General features: G+C 50.1%; 1 protein-coding gene and 1 long non-coding RNA gene across 8 annotated transcripts in view; one reads left to right on the top strand and one right to left on the bottom strand.

Moving 5' to 3' along the window:
- ATP2B4 (ATPase plasma membrane Ca2+ transporting 4) overlaps window positions 1-17,273 on the bottom strand; it is a 98,598-nt gene extending 81,325 nt beyond the window's left edge. For 2 of the 7 annotated variants that reach the window (XM_025421209.3, XM_025421208.3), the window contains exon 1: window positions 16,775-17,267. The gene's annotated coding sequence lies outside the window, so the exon portion shown is untranslated. Of the gene's footprint in view, window positions 1-6,227; window positions 6,377-16,774 lie in introns of all 7 variants that reach the window. The other 5 variants (XM_025421207.3, XM_025421206.3, XM_049106935.1 and 2 more) reach the window with 4 other exon arrangements.
- Window positions 2,012-5,312, top strand: LOC125754551 (uncharacterized). Its single transcript, XR_007409150.1, has 2 exons — window positions 2,012-2,589; window positions 4,868-5,312. It is a non-coding gene; the product is annotated as an uncharacterized LOC125754551 (long non-coding RNA).
- Window positions 17,274-19,365: the final 2,092 nt, after the last annotated feature.

Below are 19,365 nucleotides of genomic sequence, written 5' to 3'. Positions count from 1 at the left end.
TAATAAAAATTAAAAAAAAATAAACACTTGGTGTTGTGCCTGAAACATTGTAAGCACTCAGTAAATGTTAGCAATTTTTATGCAATCCTTTTACTTGGGGGTGGGGTAGGATCTGTAAAAACATAAAGAACCACTTTGCTCAATATCCACCATTTGGACTAAAGGACACTGGAAAAAGAAAGCCTGTCTGAACATGCAGTGTCTCTGAAAATGACTGGGACAAGCGTTAATTGTCATGTAAACTGGAGTTTAGACATGTCATGTCCATAGGAAAGGTGTTGAATGAGGCATGATGACTGTGACTAATGCCTGGTTAGGGAAAAGAAATACAGACGGCTATTTTTTTAAGGACAAAACACACGAGCGCGCACACACAGACACACACACACACACACTCACAAGACTAGACCAGACCTCAGAATAATTGACCAAACTAAAAGTAACAAGCTAAAGAAAAGCATACAAACCAGAAAGTGTGAAGAAAATATTTGGTGAGTGGGTAAGTAGGGGATGCTCTCTCTAGTTAAGGTAACAGGCACCATTGCCTGGGGCTTGGGCAGGGTGACTAAGGAGCCAACTGGGAAACAGCTTTGCCTTAAACTGGGGCACAAGTTAACTCCCAGTTAGACAAGGTACTTTGGGATTGGGACCATGGACTGGGCCAGCCCCGGAGCTCTGGGGTGTGGCTGTTCATAGCAACGGTACAGGAGACCAGCTGAGCTGGTGAGCAGGAGAATGTGCGCTCCACTCATCCAAATAGAGCTATGATCCAGGATCGTCTCACGTGGCTTTTTGAGCAGTTGGCCTTCTAATGCCCTGTCCTGCCTTGTGCCAAAGACACTCGTGGAGGTTGGACAGCAGGAAGGAGCAAAAAGGGAATTACCACCATTGTGAAAATTCTGTAATGGGGCCCCAGACCTCCTCCCACCTTGAAGTGGTGGCTATGGAGTTATACCAACACAGTTATACAGAGTTATACTCCCGGCATGGGTCCAGGGCCTGGGAGGGGCAGGGAGGTAAAGAGGAGGGAGGGAGATAAAAGAGGGGGAGATGCAGCTTGGCTCAACAATTCTGGGGTGCCAAATCCCTATGCTAAGCCTCCTGGGGCACTGACTATTGTGTCTGTTCATGCACCAATCACCCCACTTTCTGGGAAGTTGTTTCCAGTCTCTGCCATCTAAGCCCAGCTAAGGATGAGCTGCTTCGAAGGGCTGTCACCCCATCCTCGGTGCCCTTGCCTCCACACTTAGAAGGACCAGGCAGGCACAAAACTAAGGAAAGCAGGCTGAGTATTAGGTAAGGGGGGAGAAGGAACTGGGCAAACATTTGTCTGAATGTGGCAGCAGGTCCTCAGCTCCTGCTAATCGTCACCATGAGAAAAAGGTGGGGCCAGTGGGGTCAGCACTTCTGACTTTGGAGACGAAGCAAGAAATTTGGATTTCAATTTGAAATTTTGAGATTTTAAAAATTTGGTAGCTAGTTCTCATTCATCAGTAGGGTTGTTTGGTTAGGAGAAGGCAGAGAATTTGAGAGTTGAAACATCCTTGAAGTACATTTAGGTCAAACTGCTCATGTTACACAGGAAGAAACTGAAGCCTGGAAAGAAAGTTTTCAGTGATTTCCCAAATTTCAGTGATTTCCCAAAAAGCAAACGTGAATGGTTCAAATCCCAGGTGTCCCAACTTCTAATCTAGACCTCATTCCTCTAGAGGCCCCTGCCTGTCAGTAGGAGGCCTCTGCCACATGCAGGCACCAGATGATGAACTGTTGAACAGGGATGGTACCCTGGGAAGGGAGAAGGTAAACTTTGCTATGATCTCAACTCTAGTTTGATGAAAAAATTCTATTTGTTTATTCAGTTATTCATCCACCCATCCAACATTTAGCAATGATCATCCTATGAACCCAGGGCTGTGCTAAACACAGGGTGTTCAGAGATGACTAAGGCACCACCCCTCCTTCCAAGCAGCTCACAGGCTGTGAGTGGGCTCAGTTGACGCTGTAGCCAGAAGCGGCCAGAAGCTGACGCAGCCTGGCAACCACATTGCCATAGGTCACATGAACTCTTAGCTAAAATTCACACCCTCATTTCCTCTGAAAGCATCTCCCATTAATGGATGCCATCCTTGAGAAACTGGGAGGGAATCAGAGAATGTCCCCCACTCCCAGAGGGCCTGGAACACTTAAGTGATCCATAGGAAGCAGAAACAGGAACTGGAACCCAACCCAGCCACTTGGTGCCAAGCCCCTTCCAACTCAGGGAAGGCAAGTTCTGCTTTATGTGTTACCTTGGCCCAGCTGTCACCCCTTGCCAGCTGAAGTTTCTGTGTGGGTATGTGCTGGGAAGAAATGAGGGGCTCCCAGACTGGGACTTTCCTGCCTGTTTCTCAAGTGGCCTGTTCAATTCCAAGTGGCAGCTGAGTGCTGACCTGGGTGAGCAAGGAGTAATGGCATCCTTGGGTCATGGCTTCTACAAGCAAAGAGAGCATTGTGACCCAGCCTGGCTCCCTCCATCGACAAGAGACTTCCCAGCATCGGCTCTTACAGCATCTACTTCCAGGGGAAGAATGCAGGGCAGGAGCAAACAAGGTAAGATTGTCTTATTTTCCAGGACTGTGGTTGCACAAATATCAAGCACAACCCTGGAACTGGCACCCAGAGGGTAACCTGTCATGGAAAATGATGGAACCCATTTGGCTTCTATGGGCCTCTTGGTAGAGGGTTGCAGGAAGTTGGGGCCTCTGGGCCTTTTGGCTAATGGGGGATAATGGGCTATTACCCTTCTATATATGTACTGAGCTCAAAGATTAGCAGGGAGCAGGTAGGCAGGCTCATGGCAGGATCCATGGAGAAAAAAGAGAAACGAAGGGTTGGAAGAAGAAAAATTTTAATTTGGTGAACACCTACGATGTGTCAGCAGCAGGATGCCTGGGTGGCTCAGTGCTTGAGCCTTTGTCTTCAGCTCAGGGCATGGTCCTGGGGTCCCAGGATCAAGTCCCACATTGGGCTCCCTGAGGGAAGCCTACTTCTCCCCCTGCCTATGTCTCTGCCTCTCTCTCTCTGTGTCTCTTATGAATTAAAAAAAAAAAAATCTTTATGTGCCAGCAGCCTGGAACATAAGAAAACTGAGTCCAGAAGGTCAAATAATTTGTCCATGGTCACATGATTGCCCAGGCAGACTTGAACCCAGTTCCACCGGACATTCCCAAATCCTTACACTCGTGCTGCCGGGACTAGGAATGCTGAGGGGGGACCAAGAACACAGAGCATTGCTATAGAGAAAGGCATGGGAAGAGATCCAGGATTTGGTAAACTCTGACTCCTGTGGCTGGAAACCTAATGGAAATTAGCATTCTTTTCTCTAGTGATGGCGGAACTTGGCATTCATTGTTCCAGGAAATAGATTTTCCAGTTTCAGGAAATCAACCTTTCCCCTCTTCCCCTCACAGGACTAAGGGTCTTAGGTCAGGTGTACCAGCCAGGCATCATAGATAGTTCTAGGACCATACTTTCCTTTGGACTCCTCCACTCTGAGGGACTGCTCCTAATGTTCCCCATCAAAGTGGGCTGTGGGAGTTGAGTAGGGATCAGAGGCACACCTAACAGGTCATTCTCCAAGGGTTAGAATATTACCCTTCTTTCCTCTGACCATGGGAAGCCCAGGAGTATAGAAGATACCAAAGGAAAATCCATTCAACAATTTTCTACTGAGTACTTACTATGTGCCAGGTATTATTCTAGCTGCCTAGGATACATCAATGAACAAAGAACCTAAGGAACCTTGCCCTCATGGAGTGTACATTCCAGAAGAATCAAAGTAAAACAGTCCTTTTTTGTGTGAGGCAGTGTTGCATGATAGAAAGACATGGGTTCTGATGTCAGAGAGGCCTGGGTCAAAGACCAGCCCAACCTTAACCAGCCAGAAGATCTCTGGGCAAGCTACTTAACTCACTGGGTGTTAGCTTTCTTATCTGTAAAATTAGGACAATAACATGTTACAGTTGTGCTGTAAGGATTAAAAACAATGTACATGCAAAAAGAGGAGGGAGAACCTCACTGGCTCAGTCAGTAGAGCATGCAACTCTTGATCTTGAGGTTATAAGTTCAAGCCCCACATTGGGTTTTCTTTTTCTTTTCTTTTTTTTTTTTTAATTTTTTTTAATTTTTATTTATTTATGATAGTCACAGAGAGAGAGAGAGAGAGAGGCAGAGACACAGGCAGAGGGAGAAGCAGGCTCCATGCACCGGGAGCCCGACGTGGGATTCGATCCCGGGTCTCCAGGATCGCGCCCTGGGCCAAAGGCAGGCGCTAAACCACTGCGCCACCCAGGGATCCCTCTTTTCTTTTCTTTTTTCTTTTTCTTTTTTTCTCTTTCTTTCTTTCTTTCTTTCTTTTTTTTTTTTTTTTTGGCTCCATTCCCAGCAGACAGCCCAACACAGGGCTTGAACTCACAACCCTGAGATCAAGACCTGAGCTGAAATCAAGAGTTAGACACTTAGCCAACTGAGCCACCCAGGTGCCCCAAAAATAAAACCTTAAAAAAATAATGTATATGCAATGTCTAGCATATAGCAGGGTTCGCAAATGCTAATCTTATTTTTCCAAGCCTCCTAGCTGAAACCACAGATTCTGGGACAACTCACATGCTCTCTATTTAGAGGCTGAAACCAGGGCATCATCTCTACACTATTGTGAAGACAGTTTGGTGTGATGAAGAGCGTATTTGGGTTTGAATCTACTATGTAAGGTTAAGGAATGCCCCCTTAGGAATGCCCCCTCTAGAAACATCTGCTCCTTCCTATAGCACCTGTTGAAAAAAGAGCCCGGGGTGGCCATGTTTGCTTAGTTCCCACTTCCCTCCAGCAGGCCACAGATAATTGGAGCAGGGCTGGACACAGGACCTAAGCTGGAATCAGCATCTCTTGGCATCTCTTTGGACTGAGACTCAGTTAATCTACTTGGAGAGCTAAGCAGGAAGGTCATATGGATTTGGAGGCTGAACCCACTGCTTGCATTAACCACGATGGATGCTATGCATGTGGACAAGAGAGCAGAGGAGAAGGGAGTGTACACAGCTGTAGAGTGAAAGCGTGGTCCACCCAGCGGTTGCACTCTCCCCTACTAAGGTCTGTAGTACTTCTCTGTAAACTTCTAATAAAGCCCCTCACCTTTTTTTTTTTTTCTTCCTGTTTTGTAATCAGATGATCTCGAAGATGAATCCTGTACCTGTCTCAAAAGGTGGTTGTTGTGACATAATGTGAAAGCAGCTGACATTTAGTTGACATTCAATAAATGCTGTAAAATCTCTCCATGTTCTTGTCAACCAGTCAGTCACTCTGGCAAAGGAGAGAGGAAATCTATATGTGTTTTAAACTAGGGTTGGACCTCAGCCTTATGCTATATGAGTACCTTCATTAATCTGTAAAATGAAGACTTGATTGCCTATTTCAAATATTAAATGCAACAATCCTAGTACCTAGCACATAATTAATGAATGGTAGGTCAGATCGTCAGTTCCACTATTTTTTTAAAATTTTTATTTATTTATGATAGTCACAGAGAGAGAGAGAGAGAGAGAGAGAGAGAGAGAGAGAGGCAGAGACATAGGCAGAGGGAGAAGCAGGCTCCATGCACCGGGAGCCCGACGTGGAATTCGATCCTGGGTCTCCAGGATCGCGCCCTGGGCCAAAGGCAGGCGCCAAACCGCTGCACCACCCAGGGATCCCTGTCATTTCTACTATTGTCACTATTATTTAAGATGCAACACATGTTGTGTTGGGTCTTCATCTAGATGAGGAGGGAGGGCCCAAGAAAAGCAGCATCTAGAGTGAGCAGTGAGAGAACAGGGAAGGCTATGCTACATAGTGGGGTTGAGGGGCTAGGCAGCAGAGAGAAGGAACAGAAATGAGCAGCGGGGGCACCTGGGTGGCTCAGCTGGTTGAGCATCTGACTCTTGATCTCAGGGTTCTGAAATCAAGCCCTGTATCAGGTTCTGTGCTCAGTGCAGAATCTGCTTAGGATTCTCTCTCTCTCCCTCTGCCCCTCCCCCTGCATGTACTCTCTCTCTCTCTTTAAAAGAATACATAAAATCTTAAAAAAAAAAAAAAAAAGAAAGAAAGAAATGAGCAGTGGGGAATGAGAAGCAGCCCTAGAATAAGAAGCCTTATGCTTACTTAGCATTTATATGTCCCTAGCCCTTTAGTGTTTATGCAATGATTTTGCTTACCATATTTCATTTGTCCATCACACCATTCCATCACACCATGATAACATATACACATTATAGATGGGAGCATTGAAGTTCAATAAAGATCTGCATCATATGTTCCAACCAAATCTACATCCGCTCTGTGATCCTGTGATACCACACTGTCTCTGGAAATCAGAGTAGAGGGGCTGAAATGAGAAGTGAGGGTTGGAGGAGAAACTGGAGGGTTTCTCTGGGAAATTCAGTTTTTCATTCCAAGGTTTCATTCAGAACCTTTCTGGGCAGCCCAGCAATGGCTCAGCCCCACTAGGCTCAGAGGCTCCAGGATGTAAGCAGGGTAGTGCAAAGTCAGACAACACGGGAGGATGGGGACAGCCTAAGGACTGGATATACCAGGCTAGATGGACACCCAGCTTAAGCAACATGCCTTGGACCAGGAGAAGCCTTCCTCTGGCAAAGGACAAGGGCGCATCCTTCACCATCCGGCCACAGGTTCATTGGGGACACAGGGCTGCCCTGCAATTGTCTCTAGAGCCCTTCTCAGCTCAACTACATATGGAGTCTAGGCCTTATGTTTCTGAGGTCAGGGGTTATCTTTCCCTGCTCTCTAGGAACAAATTCCAGTTCTCTGGAACACTGTGCCATTCAGGGCTTGCTGTGGTCCCAGGCTTAGGACACCTGCCCCTGAGCTGAAACTAGGTGATTCATAGGCACCCTGCATCCTGGATGTGACTTCTCCCCAAATCCTCACATAGTGCCTGGCATATGGTTTGTGCTCACTTCATGTTTGTTGAGTGAATAAATGAATAAATGAACGAGCAAATGAATGACAGATTGATTCTGGCAATAAAAGCAGCCTGTGCTGATAACATTATAGCAGCCTTGACCTGCTAACCCTTAGCTCCCAAATCAGAGCTCTGTGGCAGACTCAGCATGGTTGAGGAAGAAGTGGAGATCAGAGGGCTTCCCCTTCGTGCTTCTTCTGACCTCTCAGGGGTGCCACACCCTGTGAAAAGGGCAAGGCCAGGGATACCCAGGCAGGAGGAATGCTCTGCCCACCCCTTTCCAGGACTTCTGCTTCCTCTCTCAATCACTTTGCTTCTTCCCAGTGCCAAGCCCACTGTCTGGGAGGAGCCAGGGAAAGCACTAAGAGAGGAAACCCAGCTCCATTAGGAGCTACACAGTGATGAGGGCGGTGCCAGGAGTGCTTCTCCTTTGCATTTTCTTCAGTGCTAATGACCTTGATCATTAAGAAAAGCAACAATAACAATCATGGCACAGCACTTTTATGGTTTCTGGCATTTTCCGAATGCTTCTAACACATGATCTCTCCATGCTACACGTCCTCCTTGGAAGGGCTGGGTGGGTCCTCCCTGTTACCCGGGTAGAGATTGGGTAGTGAGAAGGTTGGGCACTGATCTGGGTCACACACGCTGCACTCAGACTGGGGAGAAGTGGCTGCAGTTCTGGCTCAGCCTCAAACTGTCCAACTTGCCTGGTGTCCTTGGGCAGGTAAGTCTCCAGGTTTCAGTTTTCTCACTTGCCAAAGAAGGCAATTGCACCATTTTCCCAACTCGATCCATCTCGAATGCTCTGGTTCAATAACATGAACGACCCCCAGTCCCCGGCCAAAGCCTGGTGGTAACTGACCTCCTCTGTACCGAGGTCAGAAAGCCCCTGGAAGCGTGGATGCCAGCTGTGTCTGTCCTAGCATGTTAACAGATGTCATCTGAGTGCGACCCACAAAGAAAGCTGTGGTACAGACAGAAGGCAGGGAGGAAACATCAAAAAAAAAAAAAAAAATCATCCTAATAGTCCACAAGCACCAGAAGAGCACGCAGGCAGCAGGCTGCTGCTAAGGCTAGATGCCATCCTGCCGGAGACACGGGTGCTGGCTCAGACAAAGGCTAGAGCTCTTCCAGCAGGAGCAGCAGACAGCCTCCCTCACCTGCCAGAGCATCTGACTCCCCAGGGCACTCTGTGTCCTCTGCTGCTGCTGCAGCAGCAGCAGCAGCAGCAGCAGCACGGTTCTTCCTCCCAACCCACTTCCCCTCCCCCAACCTCTCCTCCACCAAATCTATCCTCTCTCCTCCTTCAGATTCTGTTTGGCAATCACCTCCTCCAAGAATAATTCCAGGTGAGCCCTGCTAAATTTGGGTCTCCACGTTCCCACAAATACCTTCAGATCCAAGCATCACCAGGTCATGTGTTCCTGTGCCAGATGAGGCTTCAAGTGAATGATCCTGCTCTTGTCTGCCACCAGACTGGGGGAGGTGGGGCAAGAATAGAGTGGATATTCCTCATTTCCTCCTTTCTGACTTTTGCCCATCCCAAGATATGAAGCAGGGCTTTCAGGGCACAGGAGTAGTGCACTATGGAGGAACAGTACTCTCTCTCTCCCCATGGGCAGCTGACTTGGCCAGTTAACAGAAAGGATAATGTTGGAAGCTCAGCCAGAGTCTGGACAAGGATTTGGCCAATGTGTTTACCTCTAAAGCCAAAAGTCTAGATTGAGAGGGAGGAAGGCTGGCCCAGCAGTTGGCCAAATTTCTCCAAATCCAACACATAGTTCCGATGAAAACATCTCTCTATCCCATAGCACTGAGTGCACTCACTGGTTTCCAATTTCTATTAATATTAATATGAGGCTGAACCATATGAAATTGCCTTTTGTAGGTCAGAAGTCATTGCATATTGGCAATTTCATATGATTCATGGTTCAATCTAATAACTCTGGGGATGTCATGCTCCTTAGGAGATAGTAAACCCCTTGAAGGCCTGGACCTCTGTATCTCTAGCCAGCCTTTCTTAGTTTCTGGCTTAGGACATAACAGAATGAAAGGTACCAAGTAGGTACTTCTTAATTGAACATCTAGGCAGGTGAGGTGGGGAATCTGAGGACCTGTCCTATTCCCAAACTTCAAGAGTGGCTGTCTACAGGGCAGATTCCTTTAGACCTCCTTACCTCTGGTCATCCTGGATAGAAGGATGGAACTTAGCTACAGGCTGCTATATTGTGCCCAACACTAAAATAAAAAGAGACTGGTTTGGGCATTGAGAGTTTAACCCCTTTGTAGAAAAGGAGTGTTGAATCAGAAATGCCTTTGTCCATGCCTGGTTTCATTTTGCAGTGGGGGAGACAAAAGTCCAGAGACATCATTGCCTTAGTCAAGGTCACACAGCAGGGAAGGGGCCAGATCACCAGTTTGCAGACTCCCAGTCCCACGCCCTTCTGGCAGGCCCGGCAGCATGCAAGAACAAACTCGACCCTGTCTGCCCCCTTTCAACTTCCTGGCTTGTGCTCTCACAGGCTCCCTAGCAAGACAGAAGGGGAATTAACTGAAGGATCAATAGCCCTCTCCTGCATGAAAAGAGCCCTGAGTTATGCCAGAGTTTCTAAGGACCGGAGAGAGAGACAGAGAGAGAGAGAGAGAGAGAGAGAGAGAGAGAATGGCAGTCCTGGAAACCTGATCTTTCTCCAGAGCTGGGACCAGGCTGGAGAGGCGGAGGTGGATAGCACGGTGATGATCTGGGTCACTGACAGTGCAGCCAGTACACAGTCCCTGCCAAGGTGTGTGTGTGTGTGTGTGGCGGGGGGGGGGGGGGGGGGGGCGTGGGCCCAGAAGGCCTTGCTTAGCCCAGGCATGAAGGCTTAGGGCAGCACAGCCAGGTTCTCTCAGAATCACCATATTATAGCATGCAAGAGGGATGGGAAAGGTTAGTTAAAAACAGCCTCGGGACTGTTGGTGGATTCCTCCTCTCATAGCTTGAGACCCTTCCCCAAAAGGTAGGTGGATGATTCTGGAAGCCTGCAGTCCCTAGGCTTTCTCAGCTGACCCATCGGCATGGTGGGGAAATGCCTGCTCCCACCTGTTGTCACTGGTCCAGCTGGCCTACCCACTGTGCCCTAGCTGCTCCCACCTGAAGTCTGGAAAGCTTGGTGCTGACAGTAGTGAGGGGGAGAAGGCAGGCCCCCAGGGGAAACCACGCTGTCAAGAAGGTCCCTCCGTGTATTGTGTGGGGCTGGGGAAATTGAGAAAGGATGGTCCTGTTGGTCAGGAGTCTCGGAGGGAGAGGAGTCCAGGAATCTAGGGGTCCTTCCTGGTATTGACTTCTCTTCCCAGCTTAGGAAAACTCCAAAACTGAAATCCTGAAAAAATTTGTACAATAAACAACCCCAGGGGCACCTGGGTGGCCCAGCTGTTGAGCATCTGCCTTTGGCTCAGGCTGTGATTCCAGGGTCCTGGGATCGAGTCCTGCATTGGGCTCCCCACAGGGAGCCTGCTTCTCCCTCTTCCTGTCTCTGCCTCTCTCTCTGTGTCTCTCATGAATAAATAAATAAATAAAATCTTCAAACACAAACAAACAAAAAACAATCTTAGACCCTTCACTCAATATCACCAATTGTTAGCATTTTGTATGCATGTACATACCCACACACACATATTATTTTTGTTGAACTATTTGACAATCACTTACAAACCCTTTGTCCCTAAATACTTCTGCATAATCTCTAAGATCGAGGATATTCTCCTACAAAACCATTGTCATTACCATTATGATATCTTCAACAATTGTTAATTACATATCTTCTCATATCTGTATTAAAATTTGTCCAATTGTCCCAGCATGTCTCTTATGGTCCTTTTTTTTTTGTTTTGAACCTGAGATCCACTTAAAGTTTATTCATTCATTTGGCTATCATGTTTCCTTAGCTTTTTTACATCTAGCCTGGCTTCTGCCTCCTGGCCCTTCTCCTTTTGCACACAATTTCAATGTTTCTATTAATGACATCCACTTCTTTGAAGTCTCACTCAGCTGTCATGCGGAATGGCTCACATTCTAGATTTGTCTCTTGTCTCCTCATGATAAGATTCCAGAGAAACATTTTTGACAAGAATAGAGGTGACGTGGTAGCAGGTACAGCACATCTGGAGGAACTCAGGCTGGGTGGTCCCACTATGGCTGAGGTTTGTGTATTTGACAAGGGTAGTCAGTGCTGAATCTCCCTGGTGTAAAGGCAGGTTTTCCTTTTTGCAGGGAGCAAGTCTTCCATGAGGCGATAGGTGTTGGGATCAGCCTTTCACCTGATGGTTTCAGCATTCACCAGTAAGTCTGGCCAGAAGCAGCTATTGTACGAGGGGCTGCTAACAGGCACATGCATACTTCTGTCACTGCCTCCACCTTTCCTCAGCTGGCAACTCTGTGCTAAGTTTTCCCTCCCTGCTCCACTTGAACTGTTGGAATGGACTCTGGCATCTTTTACTCAGTGTCTCACAATCTATTACTGTTCTTCTTTTCAATGCTCAATGTGCCCCAAAATTGCCCTGTGGGAGCCTCCTGAAGCCAACTCCTGTGTCCTTTTGACATGAGCATGTTCTAGCTTTCTGGCATAACATGAATCATGTGTCCTCGCCCAGCCCCACACTTAGAATCAGCCATTTCTCCAGGGAGCACTGGTTTCCGGGACAGGGAAGCAGTACTTAGAAATAAACCTCTGGGTGCAAAGTGTGTTCACTGCTACCGGGTAGCACTGCTTCTAGACCCTTCCAGGGAACAGACCTAGGAGATAAAGGATCACAGGGTTCTTCTGTCTCACCTGCCCCCATCCCATATTTCTCTCTTCTTCCACAGTGAAACCCTGATTTCCAGAGCTACCTACAATAGCTCTGGAAATTGATCTATCCTACAATAAACACAAAACTGTGCCCAATTTATGACACCACAACACCGTGACACAATTATAAAGTTCAAGATTTTTTTTTTTGTAGTTCTTTTTATCCTGAGAATAAGCACTCTACCAGGAGTCTAGGCATTAAACTAAAAAATTATTTGAATTAATTATTTGCTTTGTAGAGTAATCAAACTGACACTCAGTAAGTTTCATTGTTTCTGCCATGCTTTGGGGTTTGCTATTTTCTCTCTTTTGGATCTAATTTAACTTGTGAATATGTAAAATACTTACCTGGTGCAATAACCAAAACTGTCTAAAAAGGTATAATCAGTAAAGTTTCATTCCCATCTCTATCTCCTCTACCTTGTTCCCACCCATGGTATAAGTAACCATTTAAATTAATTTCTGGTTTATGCTGTGTGTGTGTGTGTGTGTGTGTGTGTATGTGTGTGTTTGCAAAAAAATATTCTTATTTCTCCTGCTTTCTCAACCCAAAGGTGACTTACTATATAGACTCTTTTGCATCTTGCATTTTCCACTTAACATATCCTAGAAATCACATGATATCAGTTCACAGGGCTCCCACTTTTTTTGGCTGCATAGTACTCCATTGTGGATGTGCTGTTGTTCATTCAGGCAGTCTCTTAAAGATGAGCCCTGGGTGATCTCTGGGTGGCTCAGCGGTTTAGCACCTGCCTTTGGCCCAGGGCATGATCCTGGAGTCCCGGGATTGAGTCCCACGTCCCTGCATAGAACCTGCTTCTCCCTCTGCCTGTGTCTCTGCCTCTCTCTCCCTCTCTCTCTCTCTCTGTGTCTCTCATGAATAAATAAATAAAATCTTAAAAAAAAAAAAGAAAAAGATGAGCCCTGGGTAGTTTCCAGTGATTTCCTTTCCTGCTACAAATATGCCTCAAAGAATCACCTTGTGCATATGTCTTCTGGTATCTGTGAATGTGCATTTTCTGGATAAATTCCTAGAAGTAGGACTACTGGGTAAATGCATATGTTGTTTTGTTAGATATTGCTAGCTTGCCCTCTGTAGGAGTTGTACTGGTTTGCACTTTCAGCACTGATTTGGCGACCAAGGTGGATCTTGCTAGAGGTGTTCTGAGCTGAGAGTTTCCCTGAGCCTATACCTGAGAGTCCTTGACCTCCTCACTGGGAAACACACTACCTCACACTCCCCCTGCCTTAGTGATCTGTCAGGAAGGCAAGACCAAATGGTCTCACTGAATTCCATCCTAGTTCATCATCCTGAATTGTCGCAGAGCTTTCTGTACTTTGGAAAGGACAGCAGAGATGACGGGGCCGAAGACCTCAGCTAGAGAGGAATTAGAGAAGGGAAGGCCGTAGAGAGGAGGGATCCTTGTCCCTTTATGCCTAAATTCTCACCTCCCTTTTCTCTCCTTTGGTCTCTCCACTAACCCACCCTCTACCTGCCACCTGCCACCCCCACTACAAATTGCATCCAACGGCTGCTCTGCTGACTGGGAGCCCTTGGCACTGGTCATACCTGGATCCTGCCTGGTCTCCCTCCTCAATTCCCATTCCCATGGGCTGAACTCAGAGGACTGGCTTAAGGTAGAGGCAGAACTCAAAAGTCCCTGTCATTTTTTTTTTACCATGTGCAGAGGAAATAAGTCAGTGGAGCAAGAGTGGCTCATCCAAGGGAAAGAGGAAAGAGGAGACAAAGAGATGTCGGGAGAGGAAGCATGAAACATTCCACACAAGACTGGGGGACGCCAGCCCCAGGGCCTGCTGTCTATGACCCACTCTACAGAAAAGGGAAAGGGGAAATGAGTTTGACCAAATACCAACTGGGGACAACAGGAATCAACTGCAAGTGTGAGGCGCAGGGAAGCAGCTGGGAAGGGAGTGCTGTCTGAGCAGTAAGCTGGGGAGAAGACATCAGAGGGCCTGAAGAATTCCTCCAGAAAAAGCGTGAGGCCCCAGGGCAGGGCATTTCCCTTTGAGGTCAAACCAAACATTTGGGCCAACCCAAGCCAAACCTGATTCCTAAGGTCCTGGGGAGCCAGAACCATCACCTTCCTTCCCTCCCTCTAAAGCTTCATGGATCTGGAAGGCCCTCCACCAACAGGGCTTAGCCATGTCTTTGGGTGTTGGGTGCAAGTCCAAGAATGGAGACAAAAAAGAGAAGAGAGTTCATGAAGATTAGTGAGAGAAGCTGAATTCTTAAAATAGACGCATTTTCCTGTGGAATGTTGAGTAGCTGACAGGTGGCAGGAGTCAGTGCTGGGCCCAGCAGCCCCAGGGCCACAGTACCTCTGAAGACCTTCCAGCCAAAGCTGGGGAAGAGTGAGTCTACCCAGTATCATTGCCCAGGGCCCTCCACCCCGTCCTCCCCCGGCCTTACTTCTTCTGGCACTCAGGCCCTCTCCTTCTGCCCCTAACTGGGCGTTCCCATTCTGACTTTGTTCTGACACCAAAGCCCAGAGAAATCGGATGAATCTGACTCAGCCAACTCCCTCCCACCATTACAGTGGGTACAGGCTTTCCACGGTGCGGAGGGGAACCGAAGCCCACGGGCCAAGAGAGGCATTAGCAGGATGAAGGTGATTCCCAGCTTCTTCCAAAACGTCACTTCATTCTTTCAACCAACATCGACCGAGCACCGTAGAACGTGCGTGCCAGGAACCGTGCCAGGTGCCTAGAGTCCCAGGGCTGAGACTGACTCCCTCGATCCAGTCTCGACTCCAGACTTGCCCTTGAATCTGGCCAGGGATACGGAGGTGGCCGTGGCACGGGAGGCGGCTGGTGCCTTGGCGCGCAGCTAGATGGAGACCTGCTCCTCGGGGAGAAGCCCTTCCGGAACCGAGCAGAGTCTACCCCTGGCCAGAGCACTGAAAATAGGAAGGCCAGCTGCTGGGATGGTGGGGTTCTGGGCTCTCACGCTGGCAGGGCGCGCAGAGGGAGGGGTGATTTTGGGGTGAACCTCAGCAAGACGGTGGCAGGGAGAATGGGGCTCCCCAGCAGGAGCAAGGGAATGGGTTCCCCTCTCCGTTTCCTACAGAACAAGGTCAGGGACCCTATCTTGGATCCCCCGCCCACGGGGGAAGCCTTCATTCTCTTCTCCATCAGAAGACAAGGAGGGAGAAGCTGTCTGCCCTTGGGGTGCAGTCAGATCAATCGTCCAACGCCTCGAAATGAAAAAACGAAAACTGGTTCCTGTTGCTTCCCAGGCCCCCATTTAAGCTCTCCTCCAAGAGCCCTTTGCTTCCTTCTTTCCAGTTGCTGACTCCCACCTTTGCACCCCTCCATCCAACCAAACCAGCTCGGCCGGGAGGCAGGTGCTTCCTCCCCGCGCCGCCGCCGGGCTGACCGCGCCCAGGACCCCCGGGCCACCCCCCAGGCAACAGGGCCCCGGGCTCGCCAAGCCCCGGGGCTACGGCCTCCCCAGGCCCTGCTCCGCCTCCACCTTCCCCAGGCGGCCTTCGCCGCGTCCTGACCCCTGGGCCCCCTCCACGGCCTGTCCCAGCCTAGAAGCACCCCAGGGTCTTCCCTTCCTTCCCGGGAGAGGGGGCGGGCGCCGAGGGCGCTGGAGGGGGCCGCGGACGAGGAAGGGCAGGAAGGGGCAGCCCCGGGGAGGAGCTCCGGGAGCGCGGGCGGGGTCCTGCAGCCTCGGTCCAGACCCCCCCGCGGAGACGGCGCTGCAGCCGGGGCGCGGCCCCTCCCCCGCCGCGGCAGCTGCGCGCCCGCGACTTCTCCATCCGCCACCCCCGCAGGCCAGCGGGCGCCGACTCCGCGTCTGCACGTCGCCGTGGGCCCGGCGGGGGTGCCCGGGAGGCGCCTGCGGCCCCCCGCGCCCCCTCCCCGCGCGCCCCCCCCCGCGCCCCCTCCCCGCGCGGCCGCAGCCCGGAGCCCGCCCAGTGCGCGGGCAGGACCGGCCACCCCGGCCTCCCTCCCAGCGCTGCGACCGCGCAGAGCCCCGCGGAGCCTCCCCGGGACACCGGGGGCCGACCCCAGCCTCCCTCCCAGCGCTGCCCGGCCCCGCACCGCAAACTTTCCAAGTCGCCTCCTGCTCTTTGCTCCCCTTTGGGACCGGGGATGGTGGGGCGGTGCCCCAGGGACACTCCTACAGTTGGTTCTCGACGCTCGGCCCACACTCGGCAGCCGCGGGGCGAGGGAACTCCCAGCTCCTTCCACCGCTAATTATAGACGTGAAAGCCTGGGGACGTTTTGCAAGCGGCAGAGAAACTGCTGAGGTTTCTCTACAAAGCTACAGAAATTTAATTTGTGCGCTCCCCTCCCCACCCCTCCACCTCTCCCACCTCCGCCCACCCCCCAGCCAGTCCCCAAGGCAGCCCCTCCCTCCCGTTGAAAATTTCTTACTCGGTTCTTTTTTTTTTTTTTTTCCATCTCTCTTTGGGGCTTTGGAGAAAGGGAACAGACGCGGAAAATATTTTTGCAACAGTTTTCCATTCTGCGTCTCATTCCCCAGCCAAGGGGGAGGGGGAGGGGGAGGGCAGGAGCGGATGGGGGGTGGTGGAATGAATGCTTTTTCCAAAAGCTCAGTTTGGGTGTGAAAAAGACAGACTCTCCATCGCCCTACCCCCAAGGCCCAGGAATGACAAAAGAAAAAAAAAAAACAAAACAGAACAGAACAAACAAAACAAAAAACAAAACCCAAGAACCTGGGAAAGGAGGAAAAAAAAAATCACTTGTTTGATCATACGGCCTCTCAGAAGGGAATCTAGGAAATACGGTGTTCGACCAATCTGGGCGCGCACACACATAACACACGCACACTGCAAACCCGGTGGCAAGAAACACGCTAGAAGGGGAAATTCGGGGAGTTTTAGAAGCTATCATGAGAGCAAAGAAAGAAAGAAAGTTTGCAAATCGCGAGCCGATTCGGTCTCTGCAAGCCTACCTGCCTTTCTAGCAAAGATCCAGGCTTCTCCAGGCGGGACTCTGCGGCCGGGTCTCCATGGACCTGGTAGGATGGGGGTGACCACCCACCGGTCTCCCCAGTGGGGCAGCCACGCCAGAGATGCCGGCTTTGCGCTCCAGCCTTTCCAGCTACGGCCCGAGTGGGCCGGGTCTCCTCCCCCGGCCCTCCCAAAGGGAAGGACCTCTCGGGTTCCTGGAAGAAAACGGGTTCAGGGGAGCCGCACGGCTGTCTCTGGCTCGGTCTCCTCCGAAGGAAGGTTCCCCAGGAAGTTCGTGCCCCCCCCGGCCGCCAGCGTTGGACTGTCTTAACAGCAGAGCTTTCTTAAGAAAATGCTTGTCATGGCAACAGCTCCAGCCAACTCGGGCCAGACTCGGGCTCAGCAGCTCTCCCGGAGGGGAGGGAGCCGGAGGGGAGGAGCAGCGCTGGGCCGGAGGTGGGGCTTGGCTCCTCGGTGAAGGTGGCCCGATTTGGAGCTACAGCGGCTCCCTGGTTTGTCTTAAGGGGGAACGAGACCTGGAGGGGAGGAATCCTTTCTCTGCTTTCCTCCCTGCCCTTGCTGTCACTTGTAGGAAGGAAAGCAGGGTGGAGGTGGATGTGGGTGGCGGTGTTCAACCGTCGCTGGGTGGAGGGAAAAAAGGAAGCTTCAGGGCTGGCGGTTGGCTTCCTGCAGCTCCTAAGGGCCTCTCAAGCTCTTACTCACTCACACACGCGGGGACCCAGGAACCCGAGGTGTCTGCAGCACTTGTGTCACGGGGCCCCCACCCTCCTGCCCCTGTCTGCTTTGGGGACTCCCTGGAGAGGAGGAATTGCTTGGGATGCACACAGGTACACAGCTTTGCTTACACACAAATCGTAGTACACACCTCCTCACCCGGGCTTCGCACGCGCACTTTCCCGGGTCGTATTTTGGGCCCTCTTGCCTCAGTACTTACGGAGGCCCATCGAGGCCCATCCACCCTGCATGATGCCGGCTGCCGTCTCATGAGCCCTACTGTGTGGTCTAAAGCAGAAAAGCTTTGCGTGTTTGGCATTAGTTCCAATGCTCATGGCAATCTTGGAAGGTACTTATTATTATCCTCATTTCAGAGTTGAGGAAATTGAGAATCGGTGGCTGGCCCAAGGTTACACACTTGGTTAATGACAGTGCCGGGATGCAAAGCCAAGTCAGATGGACTCCGAAGCCTGTGAGCTTTCCTGTGCTTGTATCCTACTCTGACACACATTTCCATTTTAATTTGCCCACACTCAGACATCAGTGTGCACTTAGACACAGCCTATAAATTGTCAATCACACCTCCGCAGCTACACTCCCACCAGCAATTGTGCAAGAGTGCCACCCATAGCTTTTGCCTGGATTTTGCTTGTGGCTTTCAAGTACAAACATGCACCATCCACTGATTCACACAACAAATCTACGGTGACTGATACATTCCCACACCTACCTCAGCACACCCCTCATTCATATTCATGTGCTTCTGGAAGGCAGGTTAACATACACTTCACCCGTCAGAGTTGTCAACTGTGCAGTGAAGAAGGTGACCTACTACAACTTCAGGGGTTTGGAAAGAGGCCTCTTAGATCCTTCCATCCCAACCCAGCCCGTCACACCATTACTGCCCTGCTTTGCATCCTGTCCTCACTGTCCAGGGTGGAGAACAACATGCACACGGGGAAACAGACTTGTGAATTAGACTCCCAGGGTCTACTTTCCTTCTGCCTATTAGCATCCTCTCTAGTTTCCTAACATTTGAATTCTTTTCTCCTATTTTCCTATCCTATTGTTTCTCAGGATCTCATCCACATCTGCTTTCTTTCTTTCTGTTTTTTTTTTTTTTTAAGATTCTTTTTATTTATTTGAGAGAAAGAGAGAGCAGATGGTGGGGGTGGGGGAAGTAGGAGCAGAGGGAGAGGGAGAAGCTGACTCCCCGCTGAGTAGGGAGTCAGACAAGGGGCTCCATCCCAGGACCTCAGGATCCTGACGTAAGCCAAAGACAGCTGCTTAACTGACTGAGCCACCCAGGCTCCCCGGCCACATCCTATTTCTGACCTCAGGAAAATTAAACAGATAAAATGCAGGGAGATTTTTTAGATGTGTTGCTCAGGGCTCAGAATTTAGAGCTCCCCAGTGTGGTCCTGGAGATTCCCTGCCACCAGCTCTTTCGGGAACCAGGTCCAAAATCGGCCTCTGCCTGTCCTGTGCCTCTTCTCTCCTGCCTGGTTGGTGGAAGGTTGCAGGGGTGTGGAGGGAACTTCAGGAGCCACCTTGTATGGTAACCATCCATAAACTTCTTGTTTATCCTCCTTGGCACTTAGAGGACACCAAGGGGGAGATTTGTTCTCACTCACTCCCTGCCCCCCTCCCAACTGCTTTGGTCCCTCTGACCCCACTCCCCAAGGCTTTTCCACGGACGAACTGCTAGCAGGGAGAGAGACCATATCTTGTTAGAGTTTGGAAGGTCCTACCGAAATGTCAGCTTCAGGAGCCCAGATCAATTGTTGGAGAAGACATGGGAATGGAAGGAAAGGCATAAGCTGAACAGAGCTTCAGATTTAATGGTTTGTCAGGCTCC

This window comes from Canis lupus, chromosome 38 (genome assembly GCF_003254725.2).
Source record: "Canis lupus dingo isolate Sandy chromosome 38, ASM325472v2, whole genome shotgun sequence".
Taxonomy (NCBI): domain Eukaryota; kingdom Metazoa; phylum Chordata; class Mammalia; order Carnivora; family Canidae; genus Canis; species Canis lupus.
This window is presented reverse-complemented; position numbering and strand designations above follow the sequence as displayed.